Source organism: Canis lupus, chromosome X (genome assembly GCF_048164855.1).
Source record: "Canis lupus baileyi chromosome X, mCanLup2.hap1, whole genome shotgun sequence".
Taxonomy (NCBI): Eukaryota; Metazoa; Chordata; class Mammalia; order Carnivora; family Canidae; genus Canis; species Canis lupus.
Genome location: NC_132876.1, coordinates 106,085,534 through 106,091,533, shown reverse-complemented (window position 1 = coordinate 106,091,533; position 6,000 = coordinate 106,085,534). Strand labels below are relative to the sequence as shown.

General features: G+C 36.9%; 1 long non-coding RNA gene across 1 annotated transcript in view; it reads right to left on the bottom strand.

The window, feature by feature from the left end:
- Positions 1 to 297: 297 nt before the first annotated feature.
- LOC140628680 (uncharacterized) overlaps positions 298 to 6,000 on the bottom strand; it is a 42,537-nt gene continuing 36,834 nt past the window's right edge. The window contains exon 4 of the long non-coding RNA XR_012026691.1: positions 298 to 455. This is a non-coding gene — a long non-coding RNA (uncharacterized lncRNA). The remainder of the gene's footprint in view (positions 456 to 6,000) is intronic.

Sequence of the window (6,000 nt, the reverse complement as noted above, 5' to 3'; positions counted from 1 at the left end):
CAGTCACCTGAGAATAGGAAAAGCCTTATCAAGAACTTGCTATTCATTTCAAGCCACTTTAATCCCCTCTGGTTTGATGCAAATTCATTTCATTAATAATTAACAGTACTTGGCAATGCTTCCCTTCAGTCCCAGTTCTCGGTCAGCATTCCACTTTGCTGAACCTGAGAGAAATAAGGGTCGAACCAAGGGAGAAAAGAAAATAAGAGAGCCAGGATCCAGCATTAACCCACCCACCCAGACCCCCTACAGAAAAGGCAAGCTAACTATTGAAGCAACAAACATTGGCATTATCTGTGAGACAGTTGGATGATCCCTGTAGTTCATCTTCTTAATATTACATCTTTAATGAGCTCATCCATGCTTTGATAGCATGGCTTTAAACCTTCCTTTTGGGTAGATATTATAGATCAGTGGTTCTCAGCCTTGGCCAGGAATCAGAATCACCTCCAGAGCTGAAAAAAAAATCACATAAAACCTAAAGCTTAACATCCACATACCTTGTGACCCAGCAATTCCACTCTGAGGCATATGCCCTCCAGAAATACACTCACATGTGCACTAAAAATGTATTAGGATGCTCAGAAAAGCACACAGTAGCCCCAAACTGGAAGCCACCCAAATGCCCATCAACAATGGAATAGGAAATACATTTTCAAAGGATGGAATAATATACAGCATGTCAATGAATGATATACAACTACACACAACAGTATAGAGGAATCTTGTATACATAAATAATATTGAGGATAAAGGCAGGACACAAAGGAGTAAATACCATATGATTTTTTTTCAGTTTTTTAAAATTTAAATTCGATTTGCCAACATATAATATAACACCCAGTGCTCATCCCATCAAGTGCCCTCCTCAGTGCCCATCACCCAGCTACCCCATCCCTCCATGCACCTCCCCTTCCGCAATCCTTTGTTTCCCAGAGTTAGGAGTCTCTCATGGTTTGTCTGTATGATTTTAACTAAATAAACAGCAAAAACAGGCAAAACTAATCTGCAGTGGTAGAAGTCAGGATAGTGATTAGAGCTGGGGGATTAGTGACTGGAAAGGCCTTCTGGGCTGCTGATTATGTTCTGATTCTTGATCTGGATGCTGGTTACTTGAATATGTTTACTTGTGAAAATTCAATCTATACACTTATGATGTGTATGTGCCTTTCTGTGTATATATCACCCCCAGTGTAAAGTTTAAAATATACACACATGAACCTATTGCCCCCAGCTGCATAGCCTCTACCCCCTCCACACATATGTAAATACCCCCTTACTTCCTCTGGGGAGCCAAATTTGACAAACTCAAGGCCCTCCCACACCCTTTTCTGAAGCTTCTCCAATAATTTGACATAACCAGCATCATCTCAATGTCCTTAGCTTTTGTTGGCCTTCCACCATTTGCAGTAAACTTTGGTGGGAAAACTAATTCCATTACCAGCTGCATAGTATTAAAATGTGGGAACTGAAAAAAATCAAATCAATTCACTGAGCAAAGTATCAACTGAGAATACCATAGAGGTGCTCATCTTCAACTTTCCAAAAAGGAGCCATGGAGGAACTTGAGGGTTTTTGCTACTGGGGCCCTAGTTAACCTCACATAGCCTGTCCTTCCTAGGAACAGTCGCAAAACAGAAACAGCGTAACACTTATGCAAGGCATTGCTGTAAATGACTTATATAAATTGACTCAGGTATGCATCATAATATTATTTGAGGTAGGAATCACTGTCTCCATGTTACAAATGAGGAAACAGAGAGGTTAAACAACTTATACATGGCCGTGCAGCTAGTAAGGTCAAGAACCCTGATTTGAATTCTCATAGTTTGGCTTTAAAATCACTGCTCTTACCTATTTCACTATATTCCTGTATATGTTATGTTTTTTAGTATCTTCTTCCCATTTTAAATGGACTATATTTAATGCATTTGTAGTAAGTGGCAAGCTATGTCCACTTGAATACTGGCATCTCTGCCAAAAATGACCCGTGAAATGGCTGAAATGAATAATACAGGTTTCCAACTCACACCTGCCAGAACGACTAAAATTAACAACACAAGAAACAACAGGTAGTGGTGGCAAGGATGCAGAGAAAGGGGAACCCTCATCCACGGTTCCTGGGAATGCAAACTGGTGTAATCATTCTGGAGAACAGTATGGAGGTTCCTCAAAAAGTTAAAGATAGAACTACCTATGTGCCAGCAATTGGCACTACTAGGTATTTACCCAAGGACATAAAATACAGACTCAGAGGAGTACAAACTCCTGGATGTTTATAGCAGCATTATCAACAATAGCCAAACTATGGAGACAGCCCAAATGTCCATCAACTGACGAATGGATAAAGATGTGGGGTGTGTGTGTGTGTGTGTGTGTGTGTGTGTGTGTGTATTACTCAGCCATTAAAAAGAATGAAATCCTGTTAAGCAACATACGTCAATCAGAGAAAGACAAATACTATATGATTTCACTCCTATATGGTATTTAAGAAACAAAACAGATGAATGTATGGGAAGGCAGGGGAACAAAAAGAAGAGAGAGGGAAACAAATCACAAGAGACTCTTAACAACACAGAACAAACAGAGGGTTGATGGAGGGATGTGGGTGGGGGATGGGATACACGGATGAGGGTATTAAGGAGGGCACTTGTGATGAGCACTGAGTAGTGTATGTAAGTGATGAATTACTACTGAATTCTACTCCTGAAACCAATATTGCACCGTATGTTAACTAACTAGAATTTAAATTTAAATTTAAAAATAACCATAGTCACATTTCTCCAAAAAATAATATAGGTTTCACATAAATTTTTTCCAGCTTTATTGAGATATTACTGATATATAATGTATTTAGTTTAAGGTGTACAGCATGATGATTTGATACACATATATATTATAAAATGTTTACCACAAGAAGGTTAGTTAGCACCTCTACCCCCTCCCATAATTAACATTTAGCTGTAGTGATAACATGTAAGATCTCTTAATAATTTCCAAGTATATACACACGCAGTATTGTTAATTATAATCACCATATACTATACATTAGATTCTTCGAACTTACTCATCTTATAGCTAGAAGTCTGTAATCTTTGACCAATATCTCCCCATTTCCTTATCCCTCAAATTCCTGGTAACCACTACCACTCTATTCTCTGTTTTGATGAATTCAGCATTTTTAGATTCCATATATAAGTTAGAACATACAGTATTTGTCTTTCTCTGTCTGGCTTAATGTCACTTAGCATAATGCCCTCAGGGTCCATCCATACTGTCCCAAAGGGCAGGATTTTCATTTTTCTGGCTGAATAATATACCATTGTAAATATATACCAAATTTTCTTTATCCATTCATCCACTGACGGACACTTAAGCTGTTTCCATATCTTGACTATTGCGAATAGTGCTGTGATGAATATGGAGGTGCAGTTAAATATTCAAGATAGTAATTTCACTTCTTTTGGGTATATACTCAGAAGTGGAATTGCTGGATCATAGCTATTTTTAATTTTCTGAGGAACCTCCACTCTGTTTTCTAAAGTGGCTACACCAATTTACATTTCCACCAATAGTGCACAAGGGTTCCCTTTTCTCCATATCTTTGCCAACTCCTGTTGGCCCTTATCTTTTTTATAACAGCCATTCTACAGGTGTGAGGTGATATTTCACTGTGGTTGTGATTGGTATTTCCCTGATGATTTGTGCTATTGAGCATCTTTTTATGTACCTGTTGGCCATTTGTATATCTTCTTTGGAAAAATGTCTATTCAAATCCTTTGCCTATTTTAAAATCAGACTGTTTGGTTTTTATGTAAGTACTATACATTTTTTATTACTATAGCTTTGTAATAATGTTTGAAATTAGGAAGTGTGATGCTTCCAGCTTTGTTCTTTCTTCAGATTTCTTTGGCTACCCAATGTCTTTTATGTTTCCAGAAACATTTTAGGATTTTTCTTCTATTCTGTGAAAAATGCCATTGGAATTCTGATAGGGATTTCTTTGAATCTATAGATGACTTTGGGTAGTATGGACATATTCACAGTATCAACTTTGCTGATCCATGAACACAGAGTATCTTCCTGTTTATATGTGTCTTCTTCAATTTCTTTCATCAATGTCTTGTAATTTTCAGTGTACAGATCTTTCAATCACACACATCCTTGGTTAAATTTGATGCTATTTTATCAAAAATAATGAAATCCTTAGGAATAAATTTAGCCAAGCATGTGATTAGGATTTTTGTCTCTTTTTCTTTTTCAGATAGTTCATTGTTAGTGTCCAGAAATACAACTGATTTTTTTAATATTGACTTTGTTTCCTGTGACTTTACTGAATTCTCTTATTAATTCTTACAGTGTTTTGGTGGAGTACTTCAGGTTTTCTATATATAAGATCATATCACTTACAATCAGAGAATATTTTACTCCTTCCTTTCTGACTTGGATGCATTTTTAGTTCTTTTTCTTGCCTGACTGCTCTGGCTAGGACTTCCAGTACTATGCTGAATAGGAGTGATAAGAGTAAGCACCTCCGTCTTGTTCCTGATCTTGGAGGAAAAGCTTTCAACCTTTCATAACTGAGTATGTTGGCTGTGGGCTTGTCATATGTGGCCTTTCTTATGTTGAAGTATGTTCCTTCTACACCCAATTTGTTCAGAGATTATATTATAAAAGGATGTTGACTTTTGTCGAATGCTTTTTCAGTGTCTATTGAGATGATCATATAATTTTTATCTTTCATTCTATTAATATATATAGTGACTCTCGCTCTCTTGTTTTTCCATCCCTTCACTTGGAACCTATGAGTATCCCTAAAGCTGAAGTGAGTCTCTGGAAGTCTTTGGAAGGCAGCATGGGGTTTGTTTCTTAATTCATTTGGCTATACCTTTGGATTAGATCATTTTATTCATTTGCATTTAAAGTAATTATTAATAGGTAAAGACTTACTAATGCCATCTTATTAACAGTTTTCTGGCTCTTTCTTAGTTCCTTTCTTCCTTTCATCCTCTTTTGCTGCCTTCTTTGTGAATTGATATTTTTCCATATTAGTATGCTTTGACTCCCTTCTCTTTATCTTTTGTATACCTACTGCATGTTTTTGTTTCATGATTATCATGAGGCTTACAAAATATCTTACAACAGTGTATTTTTTAAGACTTTATTTATTTATTCATGAGAGACTCAGAGAGAGAGAGGCAGAGACATAGGCAGAGGGAGAAGCAGACTTTCCGCAAGGAGCCCAATGTGGGACTTGGTCCCAAGATCCTGGGATCACGATCTGAGCCAAAGGCAGCTGCTCAACCGCTGAGCCACCCAGGTGCCCCATAACAGTGTCTTTTAAACTGATGAAAACAGGGACACCTGGGTGGCTCAGTGGTTGAGCATCTGCCTTTGGCTCAGGGCATGATCCTAGTGTCCTGGGATCGAGTCCCACATCAGGTTCCCTGTGAGAAGCCTGCTTCTCCATCTGCCTATGTCTCTGCCTCTCTCTGTCTTTCATGAATGAATAAATAAAATCTCTAAGAAAAATAAACTGATGAAAACATAACTTTGATCACATACAAAAAAATCTACCTTTTTACAATCCACCCCATATTTTGTTTTTGATGTCATAATTTACTTCGTTTTATATTGTATATCCATTGACAAATTATTGTAGCTATAGTTATTTTTAAAACTTTTTTCTTTTAAACTTTTAAGCTAGAATTAGGTAATTAACATACCACCATATTACATTATTAGAGTATTCCAAATTTGACTCTATACCTACCTTTACCAGTATCTTTATATATTTTCATATGTTTTTATGTTACTAATTAGTATCTTTTCTTTTCAGTTTGCCAAACAAGTATTTCTTGTAAGGCAAGCCTAGTGGTAATCACCTCCCTCTGCTTTAGTTTATTTGGAAAAGTCTTTATCTCTCCCTCATTCCTGAAAGACACATTTGTGAGGTGGATTATTCTTGGTTGGTAGTTTGTTTTTTTCTCCCAACACTTT